The 18,312-nt window shown below is 41.2% G+C and overlaps 1 pseudogene across 1 annotated transcript; it reads right to left on the reverse strand.

Annotated features, from left to right (window-relative positions):
- Positions 1–15,806: 15,806 nt before the first annotated feature.
- On the reverse strand, positions 15,807–17,882 carry LOC103747279 (annotated as a pseudogene). The gene has a single exon (XR_001872834.1). The product of XR_001872834.1 is annotated as a dnaJ homolog subfamily C member 14 pseudogene (transcript).
- Between the last annotated feature and the right edge of the window lie 430 nt (positions 17,883–18,312).

Below are 18,312 nucleotides of genomic sequence, written 5' to 3' on the forward strand. Positions count from 1 at the left end.
TTCCTTTGTGGTAGTTTCATAGGAATTCATTGCTCAGTATACGTAACAGGTTTCTTCATAACAGGTTTCTTCGAACTCATTGGCAAGTAGGAAGGAAGGAAGGGAGGGAGGAAGGGTAAGAGCGAATTGATGTCTTCAAGCTTACTGCTGACATTGCAAAGTTAATATTGTCCACGAGATGGAGACAAAGCACTTCTTAGTGGAATAGTTCCATACAAAACCTGTTTTACGACTTTTCCGTCTGCAACAATGTAAACTTATATAATATACCAAACAGAGCAAAAATGTGGGAAGCTAGGTAAAATTATCTTCAGTATCATTTCTTATCGGCCAAAGTAGTTCTTGTTACTCATTGGGACAATTCCAGGAACTAATTTTTAAACTGATGTGGCTAAAAGTAAGTCTTACTCACTCAATTAACCTGAAACTGGTATCTAGAAATAATCATGAGGACAAAGGTAGGCTCTCTCGGTAATAAAACACAGAAATGTGTCCCTGGGGATCTATCAGACACCAGTCCCAAGAGTAAGCCAGAGATGGTGACGGTGTATTAGAGAAGATAAAGGAATTGAGTAAGAAGGTAAAACCAAATTCCATTAAATGTTAAATTCATTAGGATTTATTCCGGGCAGTCTTCATATTTAAAAGCTGCTACTCAGGTTGGCTAGCTCTCAGATGTTTGCCCCCAAATCTAATCCCTGTGCTGAATTTAGACTTATTCCCACATGCCTCCTGGGTACCACCACCTGGGTTTTGTGGTTATTTCTCATTCACTCTGCAAAAAGGAATTCATTAAAGTGTCTTTGCTTCTTATATTTTCCTTTTCCATTCTGGGCCTTTGGACAACCATGTACTGAATGCCCCCTCTGTCACTCACTGCTAGTGCTACAGATAGAAGAATGGACAAAATGAAGCCTGACTCTTCCATACTGTTTTCTGTCTACAGTAGACTGCTGCCAAACAAGCCTAACAATCCTACGTATTTCAGTCTATGATGCAGTCTTCCTTTCTAACTTGGCATAATATTTTTACATATATTTCAGGTGTCTCTCTGTGTGTGAGTATGTGAGTGCATCTTATGGTGCATGTGGAGGTCAGAGGACAACCTATGGGAGTTGAGTTGCTGCTTCCATTGTGTGGGTTTTGGGGCTCAAACTCTGGATATCAGGCTTGGCAGTAAGCTCCTTGAAGTGCTGAACCCTCTCACTGGCCCTCATTTGGCAGACTTTTTACCCACCTACTCATGCCAGAAAATGAGACCTCATTCTTTTCTTCCAAAGCTCTTGCCCTTCATATAACCATATTACCATATCATGCCTCTTTGCCATGCTGAATGACTCCCGTCTTTGTTTCCTTTCCTTTTTATCTCAGCCAAGATTATCACTATCTTTAAAATTATCACCATTTAAAAAATATCCAGGTTTTTAATTTAGTTCTTATTTTCTTCTTTCTCTTGAACTTTATGCCCCAGTAACACCATAGTTCCTTGAGCTGTGACATTTCATGTTGGCTCATGGTTTCTTGCTCCTGTGGACCCACCTCACTCTCTGTTCTTTCACTTCCGGCTCTCATGCTCTTCTGAAGCTTGCAGTGTTGCTGATGCTCCCCATCAAATTCAGCGTGATGCATTTATTTATTTATTTATTTACTTATTTATTTATTAGCTTTTTATTCGTTTCATATTTGCCTTTTTGAATGTGGGCATTTCAAGGAGGGGACCTTACTTTATGCCTGTCTATGTCCAGAGCTATTCTTGGTGAATGGAATTTGTAATAGACTTTATTGTTGAACATAAATGGAAGCGAAGATGTTGGCATTCCTGGAAAGAAAAATAGTTTGATTCCTAAAGCAAGGAAAAATTGATGATTTATATTTAGAGTATGAAATTGATCCCAAGTGTCAATAGCACATATGTTACAACTACCTAAGACAGACCCATGTTTTCATCAGTTCTAAATGGGCACATTACTTGATCCACTAAATTATCAATATGTGCAGAGAATTAGATGTAAGGTAACTCTGGTTGATTGTATCTCCTTCCAAAGGAAATCCCTCATTTACCCTAATGTGTGTTCAGAATTGTGGTACGATGGTTAGTTTTTGTCAACTTGAAACAAACTAGAGACATTTGGGAAGAGGGCACCTCAATAGAGGAATTTCCTCCATTACATTGGCCTATGACTATGTCTGTGAGGCATTTTCTTAACTGCTAATTGGGGTAGGAGGGCCCAACCATGTGACTGGTGCCTTCACTGGGCAGGTGGGTCTGGGCTGCAGAAGAAAAGTAACTGAGCAAGCCAGAGGAAGCAGGCCAGTAAGCAATGCTCCTCCATGATTTCTGCTTTAGTTCCTGCCTCCAGGTTCCTACCTTGAGTTCCTACCTTGAATTCCCTCAATGATAGAATAACCTGCAAGCCAAATAAACCCTTTCTTCCCCAAGTTGCTTTTGGTCATGTTTTATAACAGTGACAGAAACTAAACTAGGACATGTAGTGGCTATTAGATCCTGACTTAGTCTAGGATAGCTCACTGGTGGAAATGATTTATGAACTGGGATTTCAAGTTCAATCTAAAATTTAAGGCATATGGTTTCTTGGTAGTCATACAGAGAAAGAATAGATGCCACAGTAAATTCTAAGAGTGTTTATGGACTCAGCTATTTGTACATTTGAACGAGCACAGCTGCATCTGAGACATACCTATAATAATCATCTTTTCATTGTTTATCTGAAATAAAAATTTAACTGGATATTCAATCAGTCAGTGTTTTTATCTGGAAAATCTACACGAGATGGTGAAAAAGTATACCCCACTGCTGACTGATGTGTTATGAAGATCTTTGGAATAAATGTCAGAAAAACCATTCTTGCCACTGCCCTGCACCCTTTAGATACAAAATGAAAGCTCAATATGTAAAACAGATAAGAACTGTTACTCTGGGACTGAGAAGATGGCTCACTAGGTAAAGTACTTGCCTCAAAAGCACAAGGACTTGGGTTTGGATCCTCAGCACCCACATCAATTCTGGGTGGGGTGACAGCCTAGTACTCAGGAGGCAGAGGTAAGAGCCCAGAACAAGCTGACTGTTTAGACGAGGTGGATTGTCAAGCTCTGGGATCAAGTGAGAAACTCTAGAGGGCAATTAAGGAAGATACCTTATGTCAACTTCTGAACTCCACATGCTTGTGCACCCACACCTATCCACACACATGCCCACACATATGCAAACATATGTACACATGCACACACAGCAAAAAGAACTGACTGAGGCCAAACTATGAGTCACTCTCCATCCAAGGTTGAAGAGTGGAGTACTGCTTGGAAACCCCTAGGCTTAGAGATTTTTAGAATTCTTTCCTGAGACTGATTTTGAGTCCAAATGAATTAATTTCAGAGGCCGTAATCTGTTGTTAATCATAACTTGTCTTTCCTCCCTTAGAGCAGAAAAGCCTAAAGCTAAGGATTAAGAATATTCATGATATTTAGGAAGGACAAAATGGAAGTATTAACTATCTTCATTTATTCCCTCAACACACATTTTTTGAGTGCTTATTAGAGACAGGAGAGTATATTGTGCACATTAGAGGGGGAATGCTAAGAGAAAACTCTAGAAGGAGCTCTAAATTTTGTGAGATAAAATTTGTATAAAAGATAATTAAGTCTGTTGTCTATTTAGATTTATTTTGTATTAGGATGTTATTGCTTACAATTTAAAAAAATTGTGTGAATACTGGACCAACTCACAAGTTTTGTCCCTTTTCAACTGCTCACCTTGAAGCTTTGTTTTCTTTTGATTTATTTTCTAAAACTTATAAGCAGATTATTTCTTTGCTTAGTTTTGATGTGTGGATTTATGTAGTTGGTTTAAAATGTTTAGTTCATTCTTCTAAGAAAATGCCCTGTCTTTACTCAATTTTAGAATGATTAACTTAAAAAATATTTTTCTTAAAAAGCATTCTTTTTGGCTGGAGAAAAGATGAGTGGTTAAGAGTGCTTGCCGTGCAATCATGAGATCCAGAATTTGGATCCCAGCAACCACATAACAAGCCAGGCTTGGTCCCTTGTACACCTGTTACTCCAGCTCCAAGAGGGCAGAGACAGCAGGACTGCAGGACTTGGTGCTTCCAACCTAGACAAGAAAAAGAAAGGTGAAGAGTGATAGAGGAGGACACCTGGTCTCCTCTTTTGGTCTCTGTACATGCATAGGCATGAACACCCCCACATACATGTACATACACACTAAACAAACTTTTTTAAAAGGGCATGTTTTTTTAAAAAAAGAATTATTTTTATCAAGTATATGGATGTGTGTCTGCATGTGGGTATGTGCACATGAGTGCAGGTCAGAGGCCAGAGACATCAGATCACCTGAAGGTGGAGTTATAGATAGCTGTGCGCTTCCTGAAGTAGGTACTGGGAACTGAACTCAGGTCCTCTGTAAGAGAAGTACCAGCTTTTAACCACTGAGCCATCTTTCCAGCCCCTAAAAAGGCATTCTTGAGACCAAGGGTCTAACTGGTATGTGCCTGTAGGCCTCAAGCCCACTTTGGACATTATTCTTATTTCACCCATCTGAATTTGCCATTTCTTGCTCTGCAGGGTTTTCCTAATATTCTCTCTCTCTCCCTCTCTCTCTCTCTCTCTCTCTCTAGAATCTAACATATTCTAGACTGCCTCCAACTCTCTCTGTAGCTGAGGATGACCTCTCTCTCTCTCTCTCTCTCTCTCTGGTTTCCATGCCATTTGAGCTCTGGTTATTTCACAATCACCATTGCTATTTTTTTATCAAGATTTTCTTTTTTAAAATATTTTCTTTTAAAGAAATTTATTATCTTTATTTTATGCATATGAGTGTATTGCCAGCATGTATGTAAGTGCACCATGTCATGCAATGCCCACAGAGGTCAGAAGAAGGCGTGGGATCCCGTGGAACTGGAGTTTCAGACAGTTGTTAGCTGCCATGTGGATGCTGGGAATCAAACCCAGGTTCCAGTCAGTGCTCTTAACCACTGACCCATCTCTCCAGCCCCTCCATTAATATTTTTCAAAACTCAGCACACATAAAATAGTCTTTAGAATTTATTATATATTAGGTTACAAAACACACTTTAATACATTTATGATTAAAATATTACCAAGTATCTTTTCCTATCACAAAGATAGACCCCTGAGAGCTCTATAGCAGGAGGAAGGTGAAAAATGCACTAGTATATGTGAACACTAAGTAACATACTCCTGAACAGTCAATATGGTAAAGAATATTTTTTAAAAGTTCAAGAGAAAACTCAAGACACAGCATATCAAAACTTACGGGATTCACCAAAGTAGTTCTAAGAGGAAATTTATAGTAATAAATGCCTATATTAAAAACATTAAATAATCTAACTTTACAACTCAAGAGACTAGGAAAAGAAGAGCAAATGAAACACAAAGTAAACAAAAAGGATATAATAACCTGCACAAGATCAAGCCAGTTAATGTTCTAACATAGAGGGGGGAAGGGTTCATGAACCGCTACCCTTAGCTGAAATGCTATTGACAGTAGATAGTTTCTGGGGAAGGGAACCTCAGTTTTCTTGAAGGATGTGGCCCCTACTAGGCCAACATACTCCAGTGAATATTCCCACACTCATGAGTTTGTGAGTAAGACAAATTTGGCTCTGGGTTGTTAAAAGAGAAAGACAAAGTTGGGAGGGGGTGGAGTCAGGGGATGGGTCTGGGAGGAGTTAGGAGGGGAGGGGATGGAGTCTGGGGATTGGATCTGGGAGGAGTTAGGGAGGGGAGGGGGTGGAGTCGGGGATGGATCTGGGAGGAGTTAGGGAGGGGAAGAATAGGGGGTAAATATGATCAAATTACATTATATGTATATATGAAATTCTCAATAAAATATATTTTCCAAAGATTTATTTTAATTTTATGTCTATAAATGTTTGCCTGCATGTATGTATGTATACCACATGAGTGCCTGGTGTCTGAGGAGACCAGAAGAGGGCATCAGATCCCCTGGAACTGGAGTTATAGTTATGAGCTGCCACATGGGTGCTGAGAACTGAACCCAGGACCTCTGCAAAAGCAACACGTGCTCTTAACTGCTGAGTCTTCTCTCCAACCCCAAAATATAATTATTAAAAGGGTATAATAAAGATTAGAGAAGAAATAAATGAGAAAGAGACTAGGAAAATGTTAGAAAAGAAAAATTACAGACCATTGTGCTTGATGAACATAGAAACAAAAATCTTCAAAAAAATCTCCTGATTCTTAGAAAAACCATAGAAAGTAGAACGCCTCTCTCATGAATTCAGCCATAGAACCTAGAAATACCCTAAATTTCTTCTGCCTTTCTGTCATAAAGAAATTCTTTAAGCTACCTTATCTTAAAGTAGGTAAGACCCACACACTAGATTGTCTCATACCTGGAGGAAGGAATGATACATAGGTCAACAAGAAGAGGAATGGGTGGTATGGGCCAAATATAGTGTTTACATTATATAATTCCTGCTGTGCAAGTAAAACACAACTTTTTTCATAAAATATTTTTTCCCAAGTATCATATTATGGATACTGGTTTTGTTCATTGTGATTATTTTTTTCTCTTTTTTAGAATGTAGCAGTAATGATATTACTGAAACGAATGATTTCCTTTCTCTGAAATAGAATCATTGATACTTGAGTGATAGAATTTTAGTACTGTAAACAGGCTTTAGTCATCATGAAAGAATTAGAAAAAATGCTTAGAGTGGTCTAGTAAGTGCCTAAGTGAATTCTGCAGTAACTGGTATTCTGGTTTTGTCCTACTTAACTACACATTAATTCAAAACTTGTATTCCAAGTTTGACAGTCTTAGCGTGACCAGCAACTTTGTTTGCACTAAGAATTTATTTGGAATGCAAGAGGGGTTGAAAGAGGTTTCCGTAGTACACATGTAACTAATTTATTTGAACCATCTGCTGGTCATCTACCAGTTTCTTCAAGAGCCCCTTTCTTAAGTTCATCACAGATGATTGGTGAATGTTGAGTTTCATACTTTTCCTGCATGTCAGCTACATAAATAGTTTTGTACAATTAAAAATTCTAATTTGACATTTCGTGTTAAGCTACCGTCAAGTTCAGCTTCATTGTTTGTAATGTAAACCTAGCCCATCCAATCATGTGATCTGGAGAGTGTTCTTTGTTCAGTCAAGTTTTAATTTAGTATGAAGATCTAGAAAAAGAAGAGGAATGGGACTGTTAAGCTTCTTCATTTCATCCTGTTACATTAGAGCATATGCTTTTGTACAGTCACCTTTTTTACATTGGCTGTCCATTCTTCTTCAAACTGAAGCATAAAAAATATTAGTTTTCCTGGGTCATGGGGCCCTCATTTCTGAAGCCTCTTGTACCAAATAATACTTTCATTTAAAATGTATTGTGCTTTTCTGTTATTAACCTGTCTTCTACTGTCGGAGTTCCAGCTATGACCATTATAATGGGCATTGAACAGTATCACCTCTTTCTACTCCTACAGAGATATGAGCTAATTCTTGTTTCTCCTCTGGAATCTCTGAGTGCTGAGTTTGGAAAGCTGTAGACGGCTGCCGCAGCTAGAGAGCATGCAAGAGAAGGAAAGGGCCAGCTACGCTCCCTGTGCGTGCCACAGCGGACACACTTGGGTTCTGCTGTGGTCTTTGAGTAGGCAGCAAGGAGGAAAGCAGAGACTGTCTACTCACCTTACCATTGCTGGGCTGTTGGGAAAAGCTGAGCCCTCTCGCAGAAACTGCTGAGGAAGAACGAGAACTGTCTCTGGAGGACTATTCATGACTCCTACCTGGGTGGGAGAAAATGAGCAGAGACATGGTCAAGAATCTGGTGCATGACATCTTTAGCATTTCTGTGCATCCAGATGTTTGTTTGTTCTCTGCTATCTACAGACATGCGTAGTCAAGCGTGACCATCCCTAGAACTTTATAGATTGATAGAGGTGAGGTGGGGCAGGTAGAGAACTTAGATCTGCATGGTGACTGATAATAATGGTGATTCTTCCTATAGACATTTTAGACCTGAAGAGACAGAAAGGAAATTACTAGATTGGGCCCAGTTTTCTGGATTGATTTATATTAAGTTGTGTCATTATTGAGAACAATGAGTACTCATAAAAGCAACATTGAAATATTCATAAAATAAAGTAAGTTTCATGCTTGCATGTTGATTATTTATGTCTGTTTTAAGTCATATCTACTATTCTGTTTTTCAGGTGAGAAGTGAGTTTCAGAGGAAGGGGTGATTTATTCAAGGACTTCGTGTTACTGAGGCAGCACAGCTGGTCCTAGAACCTGTTTGCTCATTCACTCTACTAAGCTTTCTTTGGACAGTCACCAGGAACACAACTATTGCAAACTGAACTTAGATTATTGACTTTTAATGACAGAGAATGGATCTCATGCAAAATACAGAGGGGGAAAGGAAGTGTGTCTTAGAAGGCACACATTGTAGGATATAGGCTTGTAGTAGGTGATTTAGCAGCACATTCAAGTTAGGCTGTGGCCTCAATTGGATGCTGTACAAAGGAAGGCTTTCTATCAAAGGTGAGAGGCTAGGTGTTTCTGGAAGCAATCTGTGGGTCAAATATACTTTGGGGTAACTTCTGTTAACACCATCAGCTTGAATTATAATACACCCATGTTACCAGAACAACAGACAATTAAAGCAAAAATATAACTTGATACCACTATTTTCTCTCCTTTTGAGAAGGAGGGAGGCTACTTTGCTTTTGAAAAGTTTGACTCAAGTGAGTTAAGAATTAGATTTGACAACCTGATCTTTTTAATTTTTGTTTATGTGTATGAGTGGTTTGCCTGCAGGTATAAAATTACATTCTGTGCCCACAGAGGTCAGAAGAGGGCATCAGATCCCCTAGAACTGGAATTACAGAGGGTTGTTAGCTGCAATGTGGGTGTTGGGAATTGAAACTGGGCCCTCTGCAAGAGCTAGCAGTGCTCTTAATTGTTGAACCATCTCTCTAGCCCCAATATACTAATGTTAATATGTCATCACAGAAAGTTATCCCTAAACGAAGTGATCCCAGGTATGTATTCTCTATTTTGCTGAAAGGAATCTTTCCTGTTTTTCCCATTTGTGGACCTTACAACAGAAGAATCTGAAAATCCCTTCTGTTCATCTGATCATAACACGATGTAACCTGGGCAGAAAAGACACTGTTGAAATAAAGAGTTTGTACATATATGTTTACCACGATCATGCTTACAATTATAACTGACACTAAATTTTTCCACGTGCTAGGTGCTGTTCAAAGGAAGTGACACTTGGGAGTTTCCATTCCTGAAAGTGTAGGAATCCTGAAGGATGACAACAATGTACGTGTTAAGGATGGAATACCGTAGCGATCGGCAGGTTGTGGTTGACATCTGTTTCTACAGGTTGATCTCTGTTTTGCGCCTTTTTGTTCTATAACTGTGACAGTGCAGTCCACCTAATTTCTGCATACACCTGTTGGGAAAGGCTAAATTTTCTCATTTCCGTCTGAAGTTTTGATACTTTGCATTTATGAAGGAAATTTACAATAGGTAGATTAACAGAGAAAAGACAAATCTCATTACATGCCCAAACACAGGAATTATTCACATTTAGTAGAGATTCAAACCAAGGTTAAATAGCATTTGGGGTCTTGCAAAGAAATAGTGTCATGGGGCTGCTGCAGGGAAGATGGCAGCAAGCTACAGCAGGTTGATGAGAGTAAAGAAAGGGGAACAAGGAGCTGGAGATGTCTCAGAGGTTAAGACCACGGGCTGCCCTTGGAGAGGACCCAGGTTTGATTCCCAGCACCCACATGGAGACTAACAACCATCCATAACTCCAGTTCCAGGGGATCCAACATCCTCTTCTGACCTCAGCAGGCACTGCACAACAGGGATGCACCTACCTACATGCAAGCAATGCACTCATACACATTAAATAAAATATTAAAAAAGAAAGGAGAACAAAGTTGTCCTATTGTGCAAATAAATTCCCCTGGGTAAGGCTCTTCAGGTCAGCTGTGGTCACCTCTGTCTGAACCAGATGTCAGACTATGATCTCTTCTTCCTATGAAAAAAAATCTTTCCTAGGGAGATAAGAGAATTCCAGACTTAAAAGCCCTTGCCCTCATTCTCTGTTTACTAATAGAAATAGATGCAGAATCCGTTGTACAAAAAGGACAACTTTAGAGAATTCCAGTGTTTTCAGAAGTGATTTCTCTGAATAATCAACTTGAAATATGTCAAAGACACTTATCGGGGATGTTTTGATTTCTCACAAGCCACATTCTTCATTTGTGACAAAGAGCCAGAATTGTAGCTATTTTCTTCCTGGGGTTGGTTTAAAGGTGAAGGGAGATTGGACTTTCAAAATAGGGAACGCAGGTCCTAACACATCTGACTTGTGTGACTATTGGTTCATATCTTCCTCCCTGACCCGAAAGTGCCACTTTCCTACTAGGCAAGTGTGGGATTATAGGAACGTGGAACAGGATTTCAAACATAGTCCCCTTTATAATTCTTGATATAACACACATTATAAGGAATGGGACAAGTATTCTGCAAGAGGTCTGCCATTTGACCAAGCCATAAGATTAAAGGCACATTTTTTCCGCCTGAATGTCTAGAACTGTCTCTACAGGCTTGATTGCCACATAGTGGACACTAACTTATTAATTAATTAATGACACTTCTCAACAGCCCTAGTGAGAGTCATGTATAGCTTGGCACTGCTGGGAGCAAGCAGCTAAAATTGAGAAATTTCAAATTTTAGTTAATGGCTTTATACTTTTTCTTGTTTTCATGGATCTTGGTGGAAGTTAGATTGAAAACAAAGGCCCTGCTGAGGGCCTTAACTTTTTTCCCCTGATCCACTTTTCTAAAACGACAAGAGTGTAGCTGTTTACTTAAATCCAAATGTTTTGCTAGATTGACTGGCTTATCCTGGTGTATTAAGATTTTCCTGGATTTAACACTTAGAGTTCTGCATTGTGAGAAATCTCTATCTTAGCACAACTGGAATGTTTTTTTTTTTTTTTTTTTTTTTTTTTAAAAAAAAAAAAAAAAAAAAAAAAAAAGAGGACGATTTTTTATTGTACTGGAAAGGGCCAAGACACATTGCTGAGGGAGACAGAGCTTCAGTGAATCCTGGAGTTATAGGATGGATGCAGATCTAAGAAGAGTTAAGATAACAGAGGTGGATCTCTAGAGTTGCAAAGTGCAACTCTTCTATTACTGGGGAGACTCAGAAGGTGAAATAGTCATGTAGAGTCTTATTGGATAACCAGTCAAATATTCAAGAAAAAAGTCATAGAAATACACAAAATTGCCTTCCTATCCTAAATTTAAATGTAGATTAGTCACAGAAAGAGTTCCTTTGGGACAGGTGGTAAAGAAAATTCAGTGCTGTTACATCCAGGTCCCAGCTGTGCTAGGGCAGCAGGGTAGGCTGCTGTGAGACCAAAGGAAATATTGGGATGGTTTTTGAAATTTGCTAGCGGGGGCGACCTGGTCAGTAGCGTTTATCCTCTTCTTAGTGCTCTGTACAGATTATTAAAGAGAAAGGATAGTTATAGTTTAGACTGCAAGCATTGTCCATGGTGCTCTGTACAGGTTACTGCAGAGAAAAGGAAGTTATAGATTAGACCGTTAGCATTGTTCATAGTGCTCTGTACCAGTTATTTCTGGGAAAATGGTTAGACCGTTAGCATTGTCCATAGTGCTCTGTACCAGTAATTACAGGGAGAAGGGTGTTATGGGTTAGACTGTTAGCACTGTCCATAGTGCTCTGTATGGGTTACCACAGAGAAAGGAGTGATATAGGTTATACTGTAAGCATTGGCATCATTAACTTGCTTTTACCCTTGTATGGCCAACAGGCTAATGAACAGCTGACTTGAGAGCAGTTTCTTTTCCAGAGAACACTAGTTTGCCCAGCCCCCAGGGTCCTTCACCTAGCACCTACAAGATATTCTAGTCCTGGCTCACCTGTCCACATTCTTTGTTCCTTTAACTTGGCTGGAGCATTGGGACCTGAAAGGCTCATCTCTGGGACATGGTGTTTGATGTGTTCCTTTTCTTGAGGACCATACAGAGCTCTTGGGCCACAGTGCAGTGCTTGTCAAAATTACCTTTGGTATAGCTAAAATTATGCTTAGTTTATGCCCTTGGTATACCTTGGGTCTTTGTTTTTTAGAATGCTCCTGCAGTCTGTAGTAGGCTGCAGTCTATATTAGGCTGGAGTTTCATAAAGATAAGGATTATGTCTATTCATATTTGTACTTGTAGTGATGTAGTAAGTGCTCAATAAAAAATATTGGTTGGAGTTGAATTTTAGACTCCTCCTTCAAAAGGAGACACAGTTTGTCTTGTGGAACAGTGGTGGTTAATGCGAGCACTGCCTGTCTAAACCACTTCATGTTTCCATGGAAACACAACTAGCAGTTCATGTGGCCACCTCTACCTGTCACTGCCAGGTACCCAAAGAGAGCTAAAATCTCCTTTGCTGGTCTCCAGCTGGTCTTCTCCTGCAGTGGAGGAGCTCCTGCTGCAGGGAAAAGGACCCTCCATCGAAAGAACAGCAGGAGTCATCACTAAGAGGCTTTCTTTCTGGACAAATAAGGCGGAAAGGAATGGAACAGTTCTGTTCATCAAATAATACAACCCCTCAGGTGGCATGATTCAGAGGGAAGCCTCCTTGGACAGGAAGGCAAGAGAACAAATTCACTTTACTCTCCTAGGGGCCTTTTTGTTGAGTTCCATTGGTCGCTAACACCAATTATGCCGTCGCTGCTTAATAACACCTTTGAAAATAGGCATTGTTGACTTCGGAAAAACCCAGTCAGTTTCTTTATCTGCTGTTAATGGAAATGATCAACGCCAAAATGAAGACTGAAAGACAGGGATCTTTCATTATCCTGTGACTGCATCTAGGCTTGGGAGGGACCGCTGTACATATGTTACCTAAATTGTAAAACTGTGGAATGTTGCAGCTTAGGGAGATCTTCAAGATTGTGAAACCTAATTGGAATGATTGGGGAAGCTGTTGTGAAATGATCCAAACTAATTTGCTCAAGCATAGTCATTAGGTTCTTGTGGACAAATGTCACTAGTCCCTCAGGATCAGAGGCTACTGCGCTTTAGTATGCTTCCTGCTCACGTTGCATCATGGTGGAAGTTGAGTTTTAGACCAAATCCTGCCACACATACTGACGGTAGGCGGGGCCCCAAATGGTCAACTCTGCTGTCAGGTACTCTGGTCAAACCATGTAGAAAGTCCATAAAAAAAAAAAAATGTGGCAATATCCCGGAAGCTAGATTCATTAATCATTGTTTCTAAAATATTTATTTTATTTTCTAGTTTGTTATTCTCATAATTTTTATTATTGCTAAAACTGTACACATACTATATAGCGTATTTATTTTTCTCATTAGCAGAGCGTGTGTGTGTATGTGTGTGTGTGTTTGTGTGTGTGTGTGTGTGTGTGTGTGTGTGTGTGTGTCTGCCACGGTACACATATGGAGGTCAGGGGACAATTTCATGGAACTGGTTTTCTCCTTTCACCTTTTCATAGATTCTTGGGATCAAACTCAGGTCATGTGTTAGTCACTTTCCTGTTGCTGTGATAAAACACCATGACCAAAAGCAACTTATGAAAGAAAGGGTTTATTTTGGCTTATAATACCAGGGAGTCCTTATGGTAGGAAATGCATGGCATGGTGTCAGGAGCAGGAAGGAGAAAAAGTGAATAGGAAGGAGAGCAGAATAGAAACCCTCAAAACCCACCCCTAATGACGTACTTCCTCCTGCAAGGCTCCACCACCTACACATTCCATAACCTCCTAAATAGCACCACCAAATGGGGACCATATGTTAAAATACATGGGCCTATGGTGGACATTTCTCATTGAAGGCACAACAGGTCACTAGACTTAAATGGCAAATGCCTTTACTCATTGAGCTGCCTCACCAACTCCATATGGCATACTAAAAAGTATGTATACACTGTGAAATTACAGAATGAATCCAATTAACATATTCATTACCTCTCAGACCGTCAATTTTCAATCACAAGAATGCTTAAATATCAGATACAGCACACTGCTTTTAACTATAGTCACCATGTGGGAACCTGCATATTGAAATGATTCGTTTTCTGTAATAGAAAATTTGCATCCATTGACCAACATCTATCCAGTCAACTCTTTCTACTATAGTTCTTAGTAACTACATTGTACTTTCAAGCATACATATAACCCTCTAGTCTCATCAGCATTGTCACAAATAACAATATCTTTTATGACTGAATAGTTTCCATTATATATGTGTATATATGATGGAATCATATGTATATAGCAAATATATATCTATCACATTTTCTTTGTAGTTTTTTGTCTATTAATAGACCCTCAGGTTGACTCTATATCTTAACTTTTTGACTAACAAGGCAGTGAGTAATGGAGTGCAGGTATTGTTACTGGAGTCCTCGTCTATAGAAGGCCTGACCTCAGGGAATCCCAACAAATTAAGTCCAAACACTTGCCTCAGAAATCAAAGAGAAAAAGTAATGATGAAAGACAGGAAAGGAATTTAATCAATATAGCAGTATTAGAAAGACAACAGGGAGCAAGCACTTCAGCCCTAGCCTCACACTCCAAGATTATGTGTGGGAGGGAGGCAGAGAGCGTGTGTAGTCAAGCCGTTTCAGTCAAATGATGGTCTGGTTGATCATTGTCTCAGTTCTCTTCACATAGAATAATGGTGTCAAGGAAAATGCTGTCACAGTGGCATGGATGGCAATCTCCCTCTGTTTCATATGATGTTTATTTCAAAGGCTTGTGATCCTGGGGGGCAAGGAGCATCTTGTTCCCATGAAATGACTAATTCTGCTTGGAAGGGGCAGTCTCATCATAGGGGAGATCTGCTGGCAAGGCTCTGCTGCTCCTAGAAGGTTTAAGATAATGATGAAATACAGCCAGGGTTAGGAAGGGGAGGTTGTAAGAGCTGAGAGTTAGCAATCTGCTGGAAATATCTTATTCTAGTTTTGATGTCTTCAGTCTTTTTTTTTTAAGTTGCCAGTTATATATTTATAAAAAGATAATCTGTTTTTAAATAGATATGTACATACCTATATGAACAAACTTAAAATAATACAACCCTTGGATCACAAGGGTATCTCTGGGAACCCCCTATCTTTCCCCCTCACCCAAGGTTGGCACAGGGCATAAGTCTGTTGTTTTAAAACCAATTTTGGCCATTCTTGTAACAACCTTCCTGAAGTTAGGTGATTTACCCATAAGTGAAAATCAGAGGAAAAATTCAGTTTCCACTCTGAATTCTGTATCTCCAAAGCTAGGACTGCATGCTTTCTTGTTCTCCTTTAGCTAATATATCAGGATAAAGAGGGGGGACTTCCCTGAAATGGGTAAAGAAATAAGATGCACTAGGTTTAAAAGGGGATGTGTGTCATCTGCTCTGAGAGCAAATAAGATAAAGGCATACAGACCCCAGGGAAATACTCAGTTCCAACACCTCAGGAATAGTTGTCCAGCCTAGGTCCAGGCCCTAGGTTCTTTCCTCTAGCCACCCCCCATCTCTTTGGTATTTTCAGAAGACAAGATTTAGTTCCCGGGTGCTGGGGAGGAGGGAGAGTAGTTCAGGGGCTTCCTATGAGCACTGAGTGAACAATTTGAAATTTTCCCTTTTTAAAATACTTAAAACTAAACAAGTCAAACTCCATCCTGTGCTGTACACAGCCCCTTTGACTCCCTGACATTGATTTGAGGAAGAGCAGGATGTCAACATTGGAAGGGCCTTCTCACTTCTGCCACTTTGGTTTGACTTCTCCCTTGGGTACTGTACTGTTGGGCTTGGAGGTTTCAGTGGCCCCAGGGCCAGGGTGAGGAGCTGCAAAGAAGTTCCCATTGGACATTTGCCCTGGGGGTACTTGAAAGATCCAGCTCAAGAAATCCTGAAGGTAAGAAGGAGGGGTCTCTGGGGTTGGCTCTCTGCCGACCACTGGGGCTGGGTACCCGAGAACCAAAAGAGATGTGATAAGGAACTCTGTGGGTGTCTGGGGAGAGTCCCACACATTGGCATCCAGCCCACTCTGTGATGTCATAGACCTTTCCATCCATCAGAGCAAAGTAGGTGATTCTGAGGCCTAACATGCTTGACTCTGCCCAGAAGTCTCCTTCCTCAGCAGGATGTAGCCTATTACACTCAGCACAGTATCTGGCACTCTTAGGTTCCTGGTCCATTTCAAGTCTCCTATGCTTTCCTTAGCATCGGCCACACATCATAGTATTCATTGCCTCCTTGAGGTCATCTTGTAGCTTGGATGGAAACTCACTCACTGACCGGCTCAGCTCATTCTTTGCCATTCGTTTCATCTCATATTCCTTCCGCCTTTCAGGATTGCTGACAATGTCCCAAGCTGCCCGCAAAACCCTGAAGGCTTCCTCAGCCTGAGGATGATGATTTGTATCTGGATGAACCAGCACAGCTAGCTGCCTATAGGCCTTCTTTAATTCAATGTCTGATGCCGTAGCTTCAACCCCCAGCATATGAAAAGGGTTTAGTTCATCCTTAGGAACCCCAGCCATTGTCAAAAGTCAGACCACTTCCTGTTCTGGCTGGCAGTAGCGCCCACTAGTGACACGTGCATGGCCCTGCCTATTAGTCGTCTGCTTGACCCAAGACAGCTCCAGCCAACCCCGTTGAACTAATCTTACCAGCTGCTGCCACAGCCTGCTCTCTCTCAGCAAAGTCAAGCAATGTTGCAAGGCTGGAGAGTCCAGCCAAGAGAAGAGCCAGGTGGCCTTATCCTTCCAGCCTAACCGATCACCCAATCTTACCAGAAACCATCACCCCCTGCCCCATATAAAAGCCCTGTCTTAGAAATTGGAATATTACCTGGGCCCAGCCCCCCAATATTCCTGCCCAGGTGCCCATCCAAACTCAAAAAAGGTGCAGATCACTGCCTTTCAGCTGCCTACATGCATAAATGAGATGGCCACAAGTTTCTACATACTCTTCCACCAACACCAGCAGGTCGATCAGCCACCAGAAGCTTGCCTGTCCAAGCTCTACTCCCCACAATCCTAAGCCTCTGCATTTATCCACCTGACTTTGTTTTTGGCCCAGCCGATGGCGGCCAGGGAACCTAGGATCTCTGCATCCACTATCCCGAGTATCTTCCTTGGTCAGAAAGTGGTGCCTCTGCCTCTGGGATGGGGGCTTTTCCCCACTGGACACACATGAAAAGTCCTTGGGAAATTTAAGAGGTTCATCATTGTCATATTCCTCTTATAATTCTTCATCTTCCTCCAAGGCTGGAGATTCACAATGGTGGCAAAAGATGTTAGAAGAGCCATCTCCTTTCTCAGAGGAAGGCCCTTCAGGGATTCCAGGGCTTCCCTGGCAGTTACAAGCAGATGGAATGGAAAGAAAAGAAGGGTTCCCATCCTCCTGGTATTCAGTCTCATTCTGTCTTGAGAGCTCTTGGTCCACTCCTGATTCTTCTGAAGATGCCTCACTCTGATCCATGTGATCTCCTTCTCTAGGTGGTCCTGGGCCCCTTGGGGGACCATGGCTTGGATCTGACCAGTGGGCTGGGTTTGGGGGCTGGGTGTACTTAGGACCAGAGTGTTCTGTGAGGCAGCGGGTACCATTAGGTGCAGTCCTTGCAGAGTCCCTGGGTCCTGAGAATGAAAGTATTTCAGGGTTCACAGAGGGTTCTGATGTCCTGAGGGAGGCACCACCGCTATGATGGGCTCCACACAACCCTCTTTCTCCGGGGTGCTTCTGGGCCATGACCCCGGGGCTCCCTGAGGATTTTAGGTCACAGCCATCATGATAAGTTCTATGGCCGAACAGCGACAGCAACTCCTCCCCCTCAATCAGCTGCGCCAGGGGTCAGGGGGAGCTATGAGAGGAGATACCCCTGCTCCTCCTCCAGCTCATGCTCTCTGATGTCTTCAGTCTTATAGGGAGAAGATGGATGTCTTTTTTAATTTTTTAACTTCCCAGAACTTTAGAACTACAATTGGGTGTTTTATATTTTCTGTAGGGATAGGTGACTGTTCATTGGGGCTGGAGAAGAGGAATGGAAAGATGATGGAAAACATCTTGGTGCCTGGGAATGGGAAAGGTCAAGGCCTGAGTTCCCAGGACCCTGTGTGGAGTCAAGGCCACAGCTGGCCATGAAGAGAGGTAGGAAGTCCATTCCTGAGAATCAGTTTTCCCAAGACTAGAATCTGCAAATAACAGAAACTTCCCCTGTCCCCAGAATAAGCTCAAAAT

The sequence above is a fragment of the Nannospalax galili genome, unplaced genomic scaffold (genome assembly GCF_000622305.1).
Source record: "Nannospalax galili isolate Female #2095 unplaced genomic scaffold, S.galili_v1.0 scaffold384, whole genome shotgun sequence".
In the NCBI taxonomy this organism is placed as follows: Eukaryota; Metazoa; Chordata; class Mammalia; order Rodentia; family Spalacidae; genus Nannospalax; species Nannospalax galili.